The 21,620-nt window shown below is 39.1% G+C and overlaps 1 protein-coding gene across 1 annotated transcript in view; it reads left to right on the top strand.

Moving 5' to 3' along the window:
- The window catches only part of LOC308187761 (uncharacterized protein), a gene marked incomplete at its 5' end in the record, with an annotated part of 203,558 nt that overhangs the window by 78,994 nt on the left and 102,944 nt on the right, over positions 1 to 21,620 (top strand). The window contains one exon of the mRNA XM_080576067.1: positions 3,406 to 20,843. The remainder of the gene's footprint in view (positions 1 to 3,405; positions 20,844 to 21,620) is intronic.

Genomic DNA, 21,620 nt, shown 5'->3' with positions numbered 1-21,620 from the left:
CAATGATCTGGATGAGGGGATCGAGTGCACCCTCACTAGTGAGATGACACCAAGTTAGGCAGGAGTGTTGATCTACTTGAGGGTAGGAGGGCCCTGCAGAGGGATCTGGATAGGCTGGAACGACGGGCCGAGTTCAATCATATGGCATTCAACAAGGCTGAGTGCTGGGTCCTGCACTTGGGTCAGAACAACCCCAGGCGCGGTATAGGCTTGGGGAAGAGTGGCTGGAAAGTCGTCCATCAGGAAAGGACTTGGGTGGCATCCTGGCCTGCATCAGAAACAGCATGGCCAGCAGGACTAGGGAAGTGCTTGTCCCCTTGTACTCTGCTGTGGTGAGACCACACTTCAAATATTGTGTTCAGTTTTGGGCCTCTTACTACAAGAAGGACATTGAGTTGCTCGAGCTTGTGCAGAGAAGAACAACAAAGCTGGTGAAGGAACTAGAAAACAAGACCTGCGAGGAGTGGCTGGGGGAACTGGTTGTATAGTGCTGAGAAAAGGAGGCTGAGGGGAGATCTTGTTGCTGTCTACAACCACTTGAAAGAAGGTGGCGAGGAGGCTGTGAATCTATTTTCTCTGGTAACAAGTGACAGTACATAAGGCAACAGCCTCAGGTTGTGCCAAGGGAGTTTTAGGTTTGATATCAGGAAGAATTTCTTTATGGAAAGGCTGGTCTTGGAACTGGCTGCTCAGGGAAGCAGTGGAGGCCCCATCCCTGGAGGTTTTTAAGAGATGTGCAGGTGTAGCACTTAGGGACATAGTTCTGATGGGACTTGGTGGGTCAGGCTGACACTTGGTGTTGCTGATCTTGAAGGTCTTTTCCAACCTAAATGGTTCTATGATTTAGAATCTTTCTTTGAAATAGCAGTATATGTTTATCACCGAAAGATAATTCTGAACTCCTTTCAATTTGACTCTCATCTTGTAAGACATAATGTCCATTTTTCACAGCTCAAAATACGGTTAACCTGTTATGATGGGTTGCAAACCAACCAGTTTGTCTCCGTTTCAGTAACAACCCCTGCCCCAAGGGAGACTTTGAATATTGTATTTCTGTGGAACAGATTCCCTTTCTATTTGATAGGAATTAAAAATAATATAAATGACTTTTTTTCCTACAAGAAGCCTTAATAAGGGTCAAGTCTTTATTGTTCTTGCATAAAAATATATGAGTCTTGCCTGTGAATCAGACAGCTTACCAACATACACTAATAAATGAAATTCAAAGCTTGGGAAGGAGGATATAATGAGATAAAGTGCAAATAAAACAATTTGTTTTGTTCACATTATCAGGAATATATAATACTATCATATCTTGCTTCCCTCTGCTCCCCTCTCCCCTTTGTGCCTCCAGCTACTATTACTGTATTTATCCGCCTTACTTCCTTAATGTAGAATATGTAAGGATTTTAAAGTATTTCATTCTCTGGTATTACATCTATCCTACGTATGTTATAGGAAAAAGTGCAAACTTGAGAAGCTTCACATACATTACAACTTCAATTCTTTCCTACCTACCCTGGAAGTCAAGGCCAAGAAATATAATTTAAAAATTAAAGAAATGTGCTTTGCACATAAAGAGATGAGATTAATTCTTTTGATGACCTCCGAAGTTGATCACATAGCTCGGTTATGTAATAGAAGCTTATTATAAAGACTTATGTGGAAAGTGCAGATTTTCATGGAAATCTGGGATGATATAAATAATCACCAGTAGGTCTGTCTTCTGAATTATTCATATACAAAAGCCAAGTTTTCTTTGTCTCTTTGTTGAGCACAGATCTTTTTTTATCTTATTCTGAATGCAGTGTTACAGGAAGGTTACAACAAAATGAGAAGAACTTGCATTGTCAAAGTTTCTGAAGATGGTCGTTACCCCAGTGCTTTTTACTTGAAATGTACAAATAAAATACACAAACGGATGTCTTGACTTAAACCACCAATCTGTATGATTGTTTCCTGTTGGCAATAGGACAGCAAGAGTGAATATATTGCCTGGATTACTCTCCAAGCCTGTGGTGGTTTTTGTTTTCTACAGCTTGGAAGACATTTAGTCCAAAAAATGTGTCCAGTTTTTAGAACACATGATATTTCTAAGGTCTTTTGCAGGTGTTTGAGCATGGAAATTCATAGGAAAACAAATAGTAACGAGTGTGTTCTGCTTGTGAACCTGCCACACGTCAGCTTCCTTTAATGTTCCTTGGTTCTTAGACTGGAAAATGCACTGAGCAGTTGTTCTGACTCCATTTTCATGCCATTTGTTATTTATAAATTACTGTCCTATTTCACTTATCTCATCATCTGGACTGAAGAGTCCAAGTGTATGAATGATTCCTTAGATTAATCTTTCTTTCTATTTGAAGGTGCTTGCTGTTCTCTGTACCTTTCCCATTTATATCTATTTTGTGATAAGAGGATCCAACAGTGTGCAGAGTGTTCCAGATGTGGTTGCTCTATGAATTTATACCAGGGCACGATGTCCTCTGCTCCTGCTGCAGAATAGTTAGATTATCTGGAGACAGCTGACTGCAGCAGATTCATGGAGCAGATTCCCATGAAATACTGCTGGGCAAAGTCTTTCCACTCTGAATACTGCCTGTTTCTTTTTCTTTGGTTTTCTGTCTTTCATAATGTTACCTATCCAAGCAAGGACATTCCTCTTGCGCTGTGACAGCTTTGTGTCATTAAGAGCTTTTTGTGAAGTTCATTGAAAGATGATTTTTTGTTCATATTGCCTGATTGGATTTCTCATTTGCTTTGCTCACATGCTGAACCTTCTTTTAACATTTGTCAATCATGATACTGCTTTACAAAAGCTTTGCTATCTCTTCCCCAATATATCCCGTTTATCTGTGTAGTCATTAATTCTGTTTTTTGGAATAGTTTCTCCCACTTTTTCTGGCATTGTTGCAAGGCTTACTGCTTTGTACTTACCTAGATCTTCTCAGGAAACATTTTCAAAAGCTAGTGTCCCATTAGTCATGTTACTCTTTTGGTATGGAGGAAGTTTAGAGAAGCTGCATTATTTAGAGTCTGTGTCTTTTCCAGATTGCTTCTTAAATCTTTTCTGGCATGATTTCTTCTCCTTTAGATTTTTTGGCCTGTCAAAATTGTCATTTTATACTGTAATTTCATTAAACCCATTTTCAAAGACTTTTTTTCTTCTAATAGCCTACCTTACTCTCTTGCTCAGCCATATGGTTTTCATCTGTATTTTCTCTAATACCTTGACAGATGATATACCTCTGTTTACCCTTTAGTATAGCGTTGTTGAACAGTGTCCAGATTACCCACAAAGCTTTTCCTTTCTATATTATTTTCCAAAAGTTTCATGATTTTTCATGTTTCCATTTTTAAAGTTAAGCCCAATGCTAGTGAAGCCTTCAACTTCCGTTGTTCCTGCAGGAGTGCTGCATCTAAGTACCTGATTTTTCTGGACCAGCCCTTCAACAGTTGTATGTGCTCACTGTGCTGATCCAAGCCATCTCAAGATTTGCTTCTCCAAAGTTGGACGATATCACAATTCTTCCTTTGGGCATAGTGCCCCAACCAAGTACTCACCCGGCCTGTGTGGTGCTGATGTTTGCCATTGATGTTGCTTCTTGGCCTTGCAGCTCCCGATTCTGTCGGCATGATTCCGTCACCATCAGCATCCAGGTGACATTGAGAGCTGTAGGCTATGTCCAGAACTTTAGGTCCAGAATTTCAAGCTAGAATTTCTGAAGCTTTCTTCTATCCTGTGTGTTCCTAATTTGGCTTGTTCCGATATTCATAATGAATTGATTTGATGCCCGCTGATTTTAACAGGCGTTTAGATAACAAGCTCACATACAGATACCCACTTTTCACAATCTTGAGTAGAGTCCAGCTTCTGTAATCTGCCACCTCTTCACCAGGCTGCCCACCCTGCATCTGCTCTGGTACCACCGCGTAGTTGTCTGCACAGAGGTGCAGCCTTTCTTTTCCTATCAACTTCTTTCTGTTCCTGCCCTTAGAGGAGTGCACACTTTGTGCACGAGGCAGTCTGCTGGTGGGGAGGACTCAGCAGTCCCCTCTCCTTGTCTTTTGTTAGCACAAGACTACACTTGGTAGCATTTAGTTAGGCTGCGAGTGCATGGTCATAGCCTTGAACTCCCCATTTCCCGTAGCTTACTGGTTCCCAAAGTTTTTTCCCTAGCACTTGTTTTCAAATTTGTTATCATGTACCCTCCCACCACAAAATGGCATGGCAATATAAATTTTGCTTTAAAGCCTCATCTGTACAGTTTTTATATTTATTTAGCCATTTAATAAGGAGAAGACTACTCAACTCCTAATGTGGATACATTAACATCACTATAAAAGGTTAGAGGAATGATCTTTGCTATCAAAAGTATGTTTTACACTAGTGTAATTAAAGTCATGCAGCTTGTATCCCTAGAGATGATTTCTAAAGTGATTTTGCTAATAGCACATAAGCAGTGGAGTGACAAGTCTTCAGCGAATTTCTGAAGGTCACTGGAGAAAAAGGATCATTAATAGCATGAAAGCTAAAGCTCAGTTGCCCTTGGATTTATGTCCTTTATCTTCCAAAGAATTCTTCCTCCTTTTCCCCTGAGCTTCTCTACTTGTATCTCTGATGCCATTTAGTGCTTTGGCCTCTCTGAAGCCACACGCGCACAAACACATAGCCCCAACATAATTATTTCGGTTGGATGGGACCTCTTGAGATCATCTACTCACCTCTTTGCTCAAGCAAGGTTATTTAGAGCAGATTGTCCAGGACCACGTCCACTTAGGTTTCAAGTACATGCATATATTTATGAACACTACACTGAGTATGTGGTATTCATTAGTTAGGTGATGGATAATAGATCAGTCAAAACTCCTCTGCCATCAGTAAGAGCAGTATGTAGGCATCTCCTCTGTACTCTGCTTCTCATTTTTGTAGAAGTTGGAGGACAACAATTATTTTTGTTTCCAATCCCTTCATCAGATTTAGTTGAAGTTGGCCGGCAAGTTTAGAAGTTAAATGTGACAAGTGAACAGATGTAGGACTGCCTAAGCCTCATTTCCTTGGAGGCTTAGACAGTCCAGGTTAAAAATGTCTCTATTTTTGGGTTCTCTTTGCATTACCAGACTAATGCAGCATGAAGCTGCTCAATTGTACTGGAAAGTTAAGGGTTGGAGTTTGCTGTTTAATGTATATTGTATGAGTGGAGTTACTCCTTTCTAGTGATAACAGCAGAGTATGTACAGTTTGCATTAGAAATTGTTAAAATACACCTCTCAAGTGATAATTATAATATTAAAAGGCAATGTATTTTCTAAATCTTGTAGCTGATGTGGGTCTGAAGAGAGGAATTCTTTTCTGCTGTTAGAGAAGTTTTGGTATTTAAATAAAATGTGTTGGATTCCTCTGTCACTTGTGAATCTTACTTTTCTGTTTTAGCATTGTAAGAGCTCGCTGAAGTTAGTGATAGTATTTCCTACCAGATTCAATTTCCTGAGAGTAAATCTGTTGTGTCTCAGTGCAGGATGGATGAGGTAGAAGTAACTTCCAGCAAGTACATCGACTTCAGCTCAGCAGAACAACCCCAAAAGGGTTTGTGTCTTAAACACTAAATGAATTTGTTAGGTACAGCAAGAAGATTAATGCTGTGACTACTAATCATCTTGTCCTTGGCTTCTCTAACTCTTAATTAAAAAAAAAAAAGCCACATAAAACTTCCCATAATTAAGGCAGCTACAAAGAAAACTTTGTAAATGCAAAGACTTCTTGAAACGTCTGGGTGTGTTTAGGCAAAACGTGACAATTTCAGAATGCAGAATTTTAGAACAAATTCTAATGACGGTAAACTGTGTCATAAAGGGAAAACTTTCCCAGAGGATGAAAAAATAGTTTTGTATGTACAGCAAGTGGTAACATCAGTATGCATGTAGGGTGTCACCGTTTAGCATTTAGTTCAGAATCTGATACTTTCTTCACGTGCAATTGACTTCTTAAGGAAGAGCATTTCAGATTTGTGTTTCTCTAACGAGCAGATTTTCCTGAACATCAGCTGGTCACATGTTCCTCAGAAATGAGTGTTTGTGTTGCTGGCCTGTTCCATACCCTTGGCATCTGAATAGCCAAATGTGCCCTTTCTGACCTTCAGTGTCCCTCCAGATGTAGGCAGACACACGTGGTCCTCACCTGGACAGAGGAACTGCGGGAGTGATTCTGCAGCAGACAGTGTTACTGGGTGAGTGTTAAAAGCTAAAACTTTGGGTAATGAAACACTGCATTGCTGTTAGATTGCTTCCTGGGGGTGAACATCACGGGACTTTCTTACCTTTTTTTAATTTTCACATATTTCTCAAGTTACATGGCTAGTGTCAGGTGGTCACTGTTTGTGGGGGAAAAAAAGATGTTATAAGGTATTACAATTAGATATGCATCTGCCAGAAATGTGCAGTACCAGGAAAACTGCATTTAAGCTGCCTGATTTCAGAAGTGAAACTGTTTTTACTGTTGGAGTCAACGCCAGGTTGTGCAATGCTGTGTTGGTATGGTACGGAAGGTTAGATGTCTCTTAACTTTTGGTCAACTGCACCTTTTTATTTCTTCCCTCTTCCTTCGTCTTTTTCATCTCCTCCTCCCGTCCTCTGCTGCCCATGCCAGAGATGAGACATTAAACTGATCACTTGAAAGGTGGGTAATGACAGGAATACAGCGTGGATGGAATTGGGCGATCAACTTGTTTCCATTTTGTGACAACATTTTAAACCAGTGATAGCCAATTATAAACACTATTCACCAATTAATGGGAAAAAGCAAACAACAGAAGTGTGGTAATTGCTTTGTAGTATAGGAGTGCCTTGAATTAAATCTAAAAGATATTTCAGGTACTAGAAATAGTTTAGCTATTGCTCAGCAGAATAAATAAGTCTGCACTCAGCTTTCACACCCAGAGGGCTTCTAGTAGCGAAGACGGCTTGAAATCAACCTTAAGTGTCTCTACTTTATTCTTCATTGTGGAGTTAGTTTGGATATATCCCTCCTACAGGAAACACTGCTCCTACTGAATGAAAAATGAGAATTGAATTGAAGAAGTTCAGACTTGGATTATATGAGTTTTACCCATAAGGGCATTTCATTGTGTTCTCATGACATGTTGAGGTATAAGTCAAAGACTCTCTGTCTGTCAGCTGACTCACCAAATGCATCCTCTTTTTTCTCTAAAATAACTTCTGAAGCTATTGGCCAATTGTCAGATTGGAGAAGAAGAAAAAAATAATTCCCAAAGGTGCTCAATTTTCAGTGACTGCCAAAAGGAGAAAGTAAAATGGCACTTTTATCCTCTGGAACGGGGGGCTGGGTGGAATGAGCCTTTGTCCTCTTCCAGGTGGTGGCAGCCGGCTGGGCTGGGCATCGGTACGCCTACTAGATCGTCATAGCATGTGTGATGTCAGAATACACTGTGCAATGCTCATGTCACAGGAAAGCTGAGCTTAGTGCCCAGACCATGGACATGGTTGGCATAAAGGAGACATGTTTGCTAGAGAAGTGCTTTTCGTTTCACGGCTCGTGATACGGCATAGCTACAGGAATTGTAAATAAACCAAAGAGTCTGCCCAGAAATGATTGTAGGTATTGACAGTCCTTTCTGTCCTGCCTTAATTCACAGTGGACCAAGAGGATATATACAGCCTTGAAATTAAATTAGGTATGAGATGGTCATACATTAAGATTAATTATTTTACTTCTGTGCTTACATTTGAAATGGGTGGCTTATGACGTGAATCGGGTAGAAAACATTGCATTAGCTGTTACAACACTTTTTTTTTTTTAAGAAACACGGCAGTGTACTTACATTAGGTAATATCTTTTTTAAGAAGACTGATGGTGTACTTGCAAGGATGATGATTTTATAAAAAGGTTCATTTTTTCTTTTCCTTCAGCTGTCTGGCTGAAATGGTTGTTTTTGCTGCCATCAGATTTAATTAAATTTATTGCATTGGTAATGATTTGTTAAAGCACAGAACACTGAATAGGCGTCTTAATTATTGTAAATTATGAATATGTTTTAGGGGTTCTTTGGAAGTATAGATGTTATTAACTGTTCCATGACCTAAAGAATAAAGTCAGTTGGGGTTAGAGGCCACTTTCTGCAGGGGATTATTCCTAGGACAAAACACTGTCCTAAAAGTAATTGATCAATTCTTCATAACTGAACATCCTTTAAATATGTTACATTTTCACTGTTCACATAAGATGGATTCTGTTGATAACATTATGCAAACAAATGATTTTTAAATTTATTTTTAACTAAAGCAATGTCCCACATCTTGTTTTCGTCATCATTCTTTTCAGATTTTTTTTTTCTGGTAGCTTGTGAAGGTTTTTCATAGGTTCTGTAGGCTTTGTCCTATTCACATTTCTGGGAGGGTTTTGTTCTCTTCTAGCTTTTGTTAACAAAATAGGTTTTGGTTACTTACAGACACAGTAGGGCAGCAAACTTTATTTAATTGCTTCCAAAAGCATTGTTATGGATATGAATAGCTGCAGAATAAAGGAAGGAACACAAACCACAGAGTACTGAATATCAACTCTCATCCGTAAATTCCTTTCTGAGGGAATTTTCTTGTCCTCATTTGTTTAGGAAACAGCAGTAGCAAGGGATTTCACAACAGTTGTCAACAATTATTAAAATCATTGGAGTTGCATCCTCTTACTCCAGCGGCGAATGTAGTTCTGCTTTATTGTTGTGAAGGATTGTTGTGCATTATGTTGAAAAAGAATTAGGTTTGAGATGCCAGTGTTTCCTTTTGAGAATACGTGTAGAATTTTCTGCTACCCTATTTTAAAGCTGCATGTTAGGATTTGTGAAGATATTGTATTTATTCTTACAATTGTGTTATTACTGTTTTTTTTTGTTATTATTATTATTATTTTTGTAAAGCAATTGGATTATCTATGGTGTTTGAAGTACTTTTGTAATATGTTTTTCTTTTCCCTAAGGGCATGTACATAATGTTAGGCTATTTTCAGCCAGTGTCTTTTAACTCATTTAACAAAGTTTGACTTAAACCTTAATAAAAATTTGTCTTCAGATTAAGTATCATATGTCATATATAATACGCTTTAATTTGCACTCAGCAATTATAGCTCTGCATGGAAAGGGAATGTTGACTTGATTAATCACACTTAAAGACTGTTATAGTGAATAAAAAGGAAAGTGGTTTGACTTGATTTCTGACATAATTGCTTCATTTGGATTGGCATCACCCTCTACCAGTTGTTGAGAGCAGGGGCACTGATTTCATTTAAGGGAATTGTGCAAGTGATTAACTGATGCTGAAAGTGATAACATTTAAACACAACTTTGTATGAAGATCTGTGAAAAGAGAAGAAAAAACTCACTTTACAATACCACTGCTGTAGTGCATATTTTTTTTTTTATCCTTAATCCCTCAATTACTACTGTAATTTTGGAAAACACTTATGCTATTATTGTCTCTGTCCCTTCTATAGAGAAAAGAAATGATGCTGTGAAGAAGTGGGAAAATCATTTTGTCCTTTAATCATTTTAAGGTTGCAAAAAAGCTGTAAAGCTTCATTTTCAGTGTTTTTGCTTGTTTGTTTTGTTTTGTTTTGCCTGTAACCATTTTTTTCTTCTTAATGGTTTCTAAATAGAATTGGGTTTGTCCAGCTATGGCATTTGTAGGGCAGAAGTCCAGTTTGAAGGCTCTCTTCAGTTTAGAGCTGTCTTGCAACGTCTGTCTCAACTTCTGTCTTTCTTCCCTTGGTGCTTGAGTTAAGTTCCCTGGTGCTCGTGGTCATATGTTTAACCACTTGCTCAGAATTCCCAAGGTACAGCAGTTGTGGTAATTGTGTTGAAACATTGTCTTCTACATTTATGTTGGCTTTAAAGAAAGAGGTATTGCATTTCAGAATTGATAAAATAATTGCAATCCAGATTTCAGTAAACTTCTTTGTTTTAGTACTGGAGGCTTCCCTGGATCCTTGCATACAAAAGAGGAGGCTGTTAAGCTACTTGTCAGCTCATTTGTTGTATAAAAACAAACCCTTCCTCATTACTGTTTGTATTTGAACACAATTGAGAAGCATTGGTCCTGCACAAGTACACTTATGGCAGGCTTTGGAGTGCGTTGGTCATGATGCATCTTGGCAGAGCTTTTGCCTTCCTAGGCACTCAAAATCCTTTCTACAGGTTCTTTCCCGTTAAACTCCCTCTCTTTGTAGGCTTCCTTCTTAATAATAAAAACCTCAAATGTGTTAACTCTGTTCTAATACGCTTCCAGTTACTTATAGTTTTCTCTACACCTAACAACTGCCTTTACATCTTAAGCGATAGGTCAAAACTTTGAAGTTTGATCCTTAATACGAATTTTCTCAACTGCATTGTATTTTTGTATGTTGTGAACAACATCTACCATCTTTTCTCAGTTTTTCAACTCTTCATATTCCAATACTAATTTTCATGGGTAGGCGATATCAGTGCCGGCATCATTCTCTTGCCGTGCCTGTTGGAACAGCTGCGTGATGGGCTGCTAGCTGCTGGGTGCTGGCCTCTGTGGGCTAGCAGGGCACGTGCTCACTGAAAACCAGAGCAGATCTAGCAGACGTCTTCTCCCTCATTGACATGTGCTTAGTGGGTATTTGTATCAACGGCACCATGGCGAGGTAAGTGTGCCACAAGCAGTATCGGTGGGGTTTGCTCACATCTCGTACGGTCTGCACTGTTGCAGAGCCTGGGTTGTGAGTGCTCTAAGTGCAGTTCCTTGCTTTGTACTCTATGCTTCAGGGTCTTTAAGATGCAGACTAATTAACAGCAACTCTACAAGTGTTTTTTTCGTATGGCTATTGTTTCAAGAACCTTAAAACCCTAAGCTAGAATTCAAGATGCTGCTGCTAATTTTGCCCTCCTGCTCCAGTATTTATAGCATTGACAAAGATGTAGCAAAACTTGAGAGTGGGGACAAGATTAAGAAAGAATCTCTGGCAATATAAACTCTTCTTCATGATGGGAGAAAGAGAAATAGGCCACAGGATGCTTGTTTCAATCTTACCAATTTGACATCATGAGTACCTGCAGTCCAATAGATCTTTCTCAATGTGCTTGACCTTGCAGAAGCTTGAGGAAGTATAACTGTTCTTAAGGAGGAAGTTTTGCCATCTAGTGAAGGTACTGTCAACTGCTTCACTGAAAAAAATGACTGACTTACGCTGTGTCTCTGCAGAAGATTTAAATTATTCATTACTGGGCAGTTCAGGCATGCTGTATCTCTTTCAAGGCTTGTCAAACAGTATTTTTGGCTATGAACTGAAGTGGTGGAATGTAACAGTATTTTGGTTCCTGGTAAAAATTAGGAGCTTCATAATACGTGATAGCTGTCGGCAGAGACAGTGATATTTGATGCCTGCCGTTACTAAATGTGACTTCTGGTTACCTGTAAGTTTACCTTACCTTCCCAGCAGATCTCTGCACGAGCATCTCTCACAGCACTGGGAGGAGATGTGTCTTGTGGGTGTTGGGAGAAAGCCCCCAAAGTCCAGTTCGATGATGTTAGTAATGAGATGTTCGTTAGCTGTTTGTATGTTTTCATATACATACAGTATATGAAAAGAGAGAGAATGTTTTGTCAAATTGTGAAGAATCATGACTTTCAGACCCGTGCCTGAGGAGCTCCTGGCTATAATGAAGCAATCAAAAGAAAGCAGAATCACCCCCAGCAGAACCCTCAGGTGCTCTTAATGAGGCTCTTAACCTTCTTTGATAAACATTGACATTTACTTATTTGTTAGTTTACACTCAAATTGGGTTTGAAAAGAATATAAAGATTTTGGGAGGCAGCTCTAAATGCAAGATTCTCAAGTTTGTTATTGAATGAGATGCACAGTACTGCACTGAAAGTTATCTAGTCTGTTGTCGAGCACTTTTTAAATTTAAAAACTTTGCAATTGTAGTACGTGCCTCAATAATCATCTCCTTGGAACTTGAGCTATTAGGAATTTCTTACTAAGATGCTTTAGGTTTATCCTTTGGTGAAGTACAAACACAAATGTTTCCAAACATTTAGATCACGGGAAACAATGCATTTTTTTTTGTAACACCAGTATCCTTTTTTAATAATTTTGAGCTAATCTTTAACTATTTGAGAAGAAATGCATTGTCTTTATTAACATTCATTGTTATATAAAGCCATGTGGCCTAACTATTTCTTAACTAGTTGCTAGGTGACTATTTAAAAGGATGGCCCTATTTAGCTTGTTACAGCAAATATGTGCTTGCTTGCATAGTAAAAAAGAAGAAAATACCAGTCTTAGCAGTAAAAAATGTTGAACCTGTAAATATTCTTGCAAGCAAATGCTACCCATTCATCATTGTCATGATCACTGAGGGGTAACACACCAATTCTCTGAGAACAGTGTTTATTCCTCTTCTTAAGTAAAACCTTAAGTTGTTATCTGCTCTGTAATCTGCAGAGCTTGCATGTGTCTGAAAAAAGAAATTGTACCTAAACCTATTGAAATGTGGATTATTTCTACAAGTAACTCAAACATCCAAATTTAACTGGCAGCCCTGTATAATGATCCTATGCTGTGTCGTTTCTGGTATGAATAATACAGAGAAGGTAATCAACTGCACCGAATTCTTTCAGCTGCTTTGATCAGCAGGCCCCTCACTGACATAAAGGTCACAAATCGTGACCTGTGTAAACAAAGCAGTTTTTGCTAAAACTGCCTTCATAGATATTTACAGAATCCTGTGGAGATGCCTCACTTACCCACTCCCACCTCCCAGTAGCCAGCAGGTGAAATGCAGGTGCTAATCGCAAGGGACACAGATGTGTAAATGGGGTAACAGAGTATGTTTGGATGTGAAAACTGTTCATTTCTGCTAGCAGTAACATGGAAACTGAGCATCTTAACTACCTACCACTGTGTGTGCTGGGGGGGGTAGAGGGGTATAAGGAGCTATATTCATCATTATGCTTTGCATGTAAGTTATTTGATTATTTATTTGCGTTTGTTAGCGTGTCTTTACAGTCAGATGCTTTGAAAAGTAGTTTACACGTAGCTAAACAGGAACTAAGTGAAATGAGCTGCTTTTGGGTTGAGCAAACTTAATATGTTAATCTTGGCTTAATTTAATTTGTTCTAATGGTAGCAGTGAATTTTTAAATGGTTCATTTGGTGCTTAATTATTGTTTAAGGGATTCAGTATACTTTGAAAACACTCATATTGGTATCAAGTGCAAAACCCATTCATCTGGGTACATTTCTTGTCTTTCCACTAAATTGGATATGAGCAATAACAGGAGGGAAAACTTGTTGATTTTATTGCTTAGAGACAGCAAAGGTTTCTTCTAGAAAGGCTTTTAATGTCATGATACGTTTTATTTCCTGTAATGTCGTGTGAGAGGCATATTCACTGTTAGTGTCAAGCTTTTATAACAAGTAGAGGTCTTTTCTTGAGGTTTTCTCAAGAGGCTGCAGGAGATGCAGAACACTGTCAGAGAGGGGGCTTAGAGGTCATGTGTTCAGATGAAACTCAAGGGTTTTTTTAATATAATTTGCATTTCTCCTATTTATTAAAATTATTTGCATTTTTCTTTGCAGAAAAGATTTCCAGTTCTAAATGAGCTTAACTGTTTTTTAGGCAGCCTTGTTGATGGAGTTCATATCTGTTTACAGAACAGATAGAGCACAGCATATGGTACGTTGCCATGTTACCATGTTAAAGCACATGTAATGTAACATGTTAATATGATAAAATATTGTGCAGAGCGATAGGCATGTAGAATTTGCTCTGAAATCACATTTGCCGTGCTGCTTCGACAGCCTCGCCTTCAGTATTCCCATTAATCCCTTTTCCTAGGGACTTACCCTGAGATCACAGACCACTGAGTAGTTTCACTGAGTAATGGGGTTGGGGAAAAAGGGCAACAAATGACTTGTCCATAGGTAAATACTTTCTGCTCTATATGGAATCTATACATACAAATGTTAAACTTTCACAATTTTATTTGGTCTCAAAGCTTCTAAGATGTAGAGAGCATAAAACATGGTAAATGGGGGTTGCGTTAAGTTGTATGGGGGCGGGGAACATAATTAATGGATTTAAACACTTGCAAAAAGGATTCTGATAACACCTTTGTGCCATCCTAAGCCAACGTCTGCTCTCCCTTCCCTCATCTTGTGCTCTTATTCAGGGTCATCTAGCGCATCAGCTGCTGCACGTGGTACAATTGAAATACCATCTCTGCAGTGAATCCTGGTACAATTTATACTTGTTTGTATCCAGGAAAACTCTCAGTTCATTTGGTGGCTCTCTGTTGGAAATGCTGCGCCTCCAGGTGTAGATAGTAGGGTCACAGTGGGGAGTTGCTTCTTGTTAAGTGAAGATGAGGTTTGAATGCAAACAGTAGGAGACGGGCTCGTATTTTCTGCTGAAATTACCTTCAGCTTATACTGTGGCAGGACTATAAATTGAAAAGTGACAGACCTGTCCTGCAATGCACTCCTTGAATGTGAGGATTGTATACCTCATTAATAAGACCTGTTTTTGAGTCGTATTTGAATGCATTTAGGTCTCATTTGCTTTCACGGTGTGGTTTAAGTAGTATCTGTATAATATGCTTCAGTCCTGTGATCTGACTGAGAGCATTAGCAGTCATAATTATCACACTAGGAGCAGCTACATTACAGCTTGGCACACCCAGCTGAGAATAATCAGTCACTAAAAGTTTTTGTCAATAGCATTGTACCTCCTTGGTAAATAAGTCCTAAAGACTGTTTACAACATTGCCTTTCTGATTGTGCCTCCCTTTTCTCACCGACTTTTTCCTCTGGAACATTGTTAAAATCTCCTCTGCCTGGAAAAGAAATCAAAGTAAAACCTGCCTCTTCAATAGGAAAAATGCTCTTCTTTTTTACTTTCTTTTTATTTTGTTTAACCTGGTAAGCTGCCAATTCTCATCTCTAAGATTAATATATCTGTATTTCTTCTCTCAAGGTGGCCCTGGCAATCAAGCCATATATTCTTGAAGTTTTCAAAGAGATATAGTTATCCTTTCCAACGTAGATGCACAGATCTAGTACAGCCTGTAGGCAGTATTTAGTCTCCGCTTTCCTTACCTGTTGTCTTGGGATACTCGAGCCTTTCTTCAGGAGCTAATAGATTTTCTGATGTAAACAATAGTCACTGGTGCCTCCTGATTAACTTTATTTAACAACCATCTCGAAAATTTAATTTGCTCATTTTTTCCTCCAGTACCATAATTTGAGTTTGGGATGAATAATATTTCAAGCTGCATATAAGTTTCTTCAATTAATTTTATTCCAGTTGATGGTGGCGGTGCATAGTCTCGCCTGTGAGATGTTCTGATCCCTGCCCCCCTCTCCAGAATCCTCTTGCTTCACAGTTCTGCGCGGAGTCAACAGCACTAGCTGTTTTAGTGTTCAAATGAATATTTTGCTCCCCAAATATGTCTTCAATAAGTTTAAAAGTACAGTGAGCTGAAAATGTTTGAAATGGTTTTATTGAATGAAGAGTGCTTATCAGCTCCCAATTTTTTAATCTGTTTAGATATTCTTTCTGCCTTTCCCATCTAAGAGAGGGGAAAATCCAATGAAAAATCAGAGATATCAGATGATCTTTGGACATGACTTCTTTTTTTTTTTTTTTTCATTTATTTTTTTGGAGAGAGATGTAATATAGTGCAGTTTTATATGCTAACTTTTTAAAGTTCAAAATTAAATAAGGGTTCGAGGTTACTTGTTTCTGAGCTTATCCTTTGAATTATTTCAAGACCCATTTCAGATGATTTCAAGTTGGGTGCTTTGCCATGAAGAAGATTTTTGAAGTACTTAGAATGAGTGGAAAGTGATGAGAATGTTGGCTTTTCCCCTTGAACACTAAATTTTGTTTTTTCCATTCTGGTAACTGAAAAAGATTGCTAAATGTAGTCTCTAAACAAACCAACCCCGTTCCTACAAAATATCTTTCTTGTTTACAAGCAGTGTCACACATTGAATCTCTTTGAAAGCATGCCTCATCTACACTTTTCAAAAGATGTATGACTTTTTCTGTTAACTTTGGCAACGCCTATTTTCTCACGCCTGAATTTACCAACTTGCTTCAGCAATTCCATTGTCAGGATATGCAGTTGTGATGTTCGTTAGGACGACTGCTTGACTAGGGTGCGAGTACAGTTGCTCTGCCTCTTGGAGATGCAGTAAAGATACACCATAAATTTTATTCACCCCAGTTCAGTGGTATTAGGTTATAAACATGCAAATAAGTTTGAACTGCCTTTGTCTACTGCTCTGGTTCAGCACTAGAAAGTAACAGACGCCCTTGCTTTTCAGGCAGCTACTGTATACTTGCCTCTGCTCCTTTTGGCAAGTAGGACTTGGGAACGTCGATGGTGGGGGAGCAGACACAACCCAAAATGCTAACACCAAAATTCAAAGGCTAACACCAGACAGTGACAATGATTTCCAATCCCTAATTAGAATAAGCTATTTTTTATTTATATTTCTTTCTAGCATTATTTTTATACGCTGATTTCTGGTATGATGCTCAAGAATTTGCACTATATGAGGATGTGTTTTTGTCCTCGTGATTTCATAATTAATACATCTCACATGATGCTTGTTTCATTTTTCTCTTGATATAACTTGTAGTATGTATTTATTCTTGTATAAGAAGGTGCATTTTCAGTTATGATGGAGAAACATAAAGTGCAACAATAAAGTTGAATCCTAAAATACTCTTAGCCCTCAACTATTTCTTTCTCAAACTGTCAGAAAAACAAAGTTGTAAAACACAATGGTTTTACTTCCATATCAATGGATAAATATATCAATAATGTAAGTCAATAATGAAATGTTTAAAGCTGAAGTTGTGAAATATTGGTGTAAAGCATATTTCTTCATTGTAGACTTTTTTACTAAATGCAACATCCATTTCTGTAGCTAGTTTATACGCTTAGTTTATTGCTTTTAAAAATGAAAAGCTCATACAATAGTGTGTGCAGATTGGAGATCAATAACCCATTTTGATGACTAAAATACTGCCAAAGCAAAAGTTTGGAAACTGAGTTTAGAATAATGCTCTCTAGAGACGACATCGATTTTGGGGCAGCATCTTCCGTGAGTGCTGACTCTGGGGTAGCCCAGCATTTGCTGGGGGGCTGCTGAGAAGTCGGGCCAAGTGCTGGTAGAGCCCAGAGCGTTAGGCAGGGCCATGCGTCTCGTCACTGCGGCCTGGCTTCACGTGGCCTTCTTGGAGCATTTGCTCCTGTTGAAATGCTGATATTCTAGACCCCTGTTAGTCCAGCTGTGGTAAATCTTGACAGTTGAGCTTCTTATTTTTATTTTTTCCCCTACTTGAAAATTAGAGTAAATGATGGATACGGAAGGCAACAATTTTGGACCTTGAAGTGAAGTGTGACCCACAGTGACTGTCTGCTCTCCCTTCCAATTTAATGATGGAGTATGTAGACAATAAGGTTTCTGTGCTTTTGGGAGTGAAACCAAGAAGTGAGTCAATAAATTGCCTTTTTTCCTAGTCCTCTGCAAAGCTGAACAGAAAGTCTAATTATAAATAAATAAATAATTTTTGGGGTATTGTTAACAGCTGCCTTATTGCCAGTGCAGGTCACTTCTAGCTCTGCTGTTGTACTGCTGAAGTCAATTACATTATTATGGGGCAGGGAGTTGGTCTCTGGAGCATTTCCTAAGATCCAAACATATTCCAGTCTTTAGGGTTTAAGATTTTTTTTTTTTCCTGGGAATGACGAGCAAAAAAACTACTGACAGTTTTATTTTCTAGTCTGTGCCCCTTCTGCTCATGCCTGCCTATTTGTTAGCTCCTTACTGTGGCCTCTGTCGTCGTTGCAGCAGCACTGCCAAAAAAAATGAAGAATGAAGAATGGAGAGTTTTTTGACATTCTGCAAAGTGACTTCATGTTGCTTCATTACACTTGAATGGGAAGGAGATGGGGGAGGATAAGAGGATCACCAAGTCCCTTCTGAAGTGGAAAATGTAGAAGCAGCTTTTCAGAGTCTGAGAACTGTGCTTGAAAACAACTTCTAAAAGTTCTCTTAATTCTTTTATTATTTAGGACCGAAATAACACATGCAATCTTAGTGACTGGAAATCCAACCTATCATTAAGAAATCATCTGTACTTATTGCTTAAAAGTAGTGTATGCTGTGTACAAAACAGGTTGAGTTCCAGAGTATGTAAATACCGCAGAAAGTATTTCACATCGCTGTAAATGTCTCATGCTGAGGCAGCGCGAATAGTTTTGATTTCCAGCCAATACCAGCAACGTCATGTAATTGTGAATCCATCAGCTGGAGTTAGCTGGTTGGTAGCAGCTAGTAGCCAGGCAAACTGGCTGGTTGCAAATTTACCAAGAACCATGAAAGTACTGGAGAAGAAAGGGCTTTGAAGTAAGGAATGCCATAAAACTGGTGATAAAACTGAGAACCATCCCATCGTTAGATCTGTGAGTATTCTAGCATTTGCTGGAGTGTAAAACACAAGGTGTCTGTTTGGAAGTAAATCAAAATCCCAGTAACAAGCCTACCTTTGAATGTGTTTCTCTAAGACTAAGAAATCCGTAGTATAAAACTGAAATATTCTACTGTTTCCTTGATTCGCGCCGTGCTGCCCATGTTCTGGCAGAAGTTGTTGTAGCTTGGGAACTTGCATGCAGATTTTGGTGTCCTCCAAGCCCTTTTCTAGTACAGAATTGTCCTCAGCAAAGTGTATGTTCCTAGCTCGTGCCATGTTTGTCCTGTGAGGTGTACTTTGTAAGCTGAAGATGGAGCTGCACGGGGCACGTGCCTAACTATGGGATGGTCCTGGAGTCCTGAAAGATGGTCCTGATGGTGGAGGCAGGCAGGTGGAGTTGAAGAGTGGTTCTGGGAAGTTGTGCTGAGGCTGGTGGATCTTGGGATCAGAGTCACTGGAAGTGACATCAGGATGTTAGAGTCTCGCGAGGTCGCAGGGAGAGGTCAGAGCCAGTGACTGTGTTCAACATCTGTGCGGGAGCTCAGAAAACATACCAACAAAATTCATCAATAATAAATATGCATTAGTGGCCTGTTGCTTTTAAAAACAGTCATTATGGTCAGGTGATGTTCACAAATGTTATGTGTAGGATTGCTGATGAACAGGACTACTTTATATATGCTCTAAATACTTTCATATTCCACTAACCAAATGAACGGGAGTATAAAAATGCTAGTTCACTTTGCACAGTTAATTGTAACGTAATTACGATCTGAAAACTGCGTTATTGATTATCTAGTAAGGGGAAGCAGCATGTACTGCAACATTTCACTGATAATTGCATTCCTAAGTACTGGTTTGTGTTACTTGCTTTTTTCTTTTTCCGTTTCATTCCTGTATTCCACTTGCAGTGTGAAGACAGTGGCTATGAAAGCCTATGGTAATTGGACTGATTGTAACCTGAGCGAGATTGGATTCCTAGAGAGCAAGAGGTGTGACCACTGTTAATAGACCAGATAGAGATTAAACAACATGGGAAAGATTTTTATGTAAAATTCAGGATGGGCCTAAATAGCACCTTATTTATTTTACTTTTCCTTCAGCGGCATATCTCGGTTGGTTCATGCTAATGTGATGGTAATAATGCATTTGTTTAGAAAATTAAAAATTAAATTTTGGTAAAAATTAAATTGTGCTGTTAGATTAGCCTTTTTCCTTAAATAACTGTATTTACAGGAATATACCGAATATCAGATGTTCTCAAAGCCACTGCTGAGAAGACCGTCCAAGTCTTAACTCTGCTATCCTTGTAGGAGGAAGCATTAGCAGGTGTTGGCTGGGGATACTCAGTGGGAGGAAGCAGGTGCTGGGTAAAGACCTGGTGTTTTAAGCAGCTGGTTGAAAATATGATACAACCAAGGGTTAGACGTTGTTGATGCTTCAACCGTAACGTCATTGTGGGGCATAGTAGGAAGAGACCTTGCAACAGTGGTGTTATCTGCCATCAGGACTAGATAGAAATACGATTATATACAGTGAGCTGATTCTGTGCATTGGAAAGGTTGTTGTTCACAATGGCCAGGATTTCACTGCCTGTGTTGCTCATGAGGACAACTCATGGTCTATTCAAGCTGGTCTGTTGGCCCATTGCACAGCAAGCTGGTCGTGGCACAGTCTGTCTTGGTTCTGGCACCGTCAGTTCGACATTTCCACTGACACGAGTGTGCTTTGGTGCTTCTGGGGTGCTGCTGCACCAAAGAATCAGACGCACCAGGAGTTTTGATCATTTAAGTCTTCCTTGCTGTCCATCCCAAATTAAGAGACTGCATGAAAATAGCTGTAATTTAGTTATCTATCTGTGACCCTGTGTGTTTTAGCCTGTCATCCTAGTCAAAGGTGTTAAAACAGCAGTGAAGCCTAAAGAGTGATTTAGCTGATCAGCCACAGGTCTCTGTCATAGGAGAACTGAATTGCTCCCTACGATTTGCTGACTGCAGCAACAAGATTTCTTCTGAGTATAACAGGAATTCATATACTTATTTTTAGGTATCTCTACCTGGAGCTGAATCATACCTACAGTCTGGTGCAGGTAGGGAATGATTCATAAGGGAAGAATATTTTTACTCTGCTCGAACACTTAAAGCATTCATTTTAAATAAGATCTCTGCTTGTTTCTGTTCATACACTTTTGCTTTTTAACAGCTTACCTCTTACCGAGCGCTCTTAAGATAAATATGATGATGGAGAAGAACAGGCTTTTGTTCAAAACTTAAAAGAAATCAAAATCTCAAACAAAGCTCAGAATGCAAAGGGATTACCAGGAAGGTAAGGTTCACAACCAAGTGCCAGTTGGCGTGTCCTGCTGACACCGCCTGCCCGTGTTCTTGCAAGTGAAGAGCAAGCCAACCTCTATATCGAATACCTGTGAAGCTGAAGGACTCAGCTGACCGACCCATTCTGAGCACTATGTGTTAATAACTTTTTCTACTAAAATGTGTTGAAGCATGGAAAACAAAGGCTTTTTCCCCAGAACTTGGGACCTAGCTTCACTGAAAATTTTGATGCTGTTGATCTTCCCCCTGGCCCTATGAGTTTCTGTTCCCTCTTCAGAGGAGTGGTATCTACAGAAAGTCTTCCATTTCCAGTGTGGTGTTTTTAACCAGTCCCTTGTAAAACTGATGGATAATCCAAACCCAAAAGTTTGCATCTTCTTTGCTTCAGCAGAACAGGTCAGTTTTTTGTTTCCTAATAGGAAAAGTAGATTTATTCTGTTTTCTGTGCTATGCACAAAGCACAAGTTCTTAGGCTTTAATGTGAAGTTAATTTTCAAATTCCTTGCCAGATGTAGTTCTTAATGTTCAAAGCAGCTTTGGCCAAGGGTCCGAACTGTTGATGTCTGTTTTATCCAAATAGAACTAAAACCTTTGAACGTTTTCTTTGATCATCTTATTCTTTGATCAGCGGCACACGTAGTTGTGTAAATTTGCCTGCGTCCAGGTGTTCTGCACGTAGATTACCAGGCAACGAGGAATTTTGACAGGTTTGGTTAAGCATTTAAAGCTTGGAGTGAGCATCAAAACCAAACCCTTGAGGGTCTGTCTT

This window comes from Anser brachyrhynchus, assembly GCF_964034855.1.
Source record: "Anser brachyrhynchus genome assembly, chromosome: 1".
In the NCBI taxonomy this organism is placed as follows: Eukaryota; Metazoa; Chordata; class Aves; order Anseriformes; family Anatidae; genus Anser; species Anser brachyrhynchus.
Note: the sequence above shows the minus strand (reverse complement) of the source record. Positions and strands in the feature narration are given on the sequence as shown.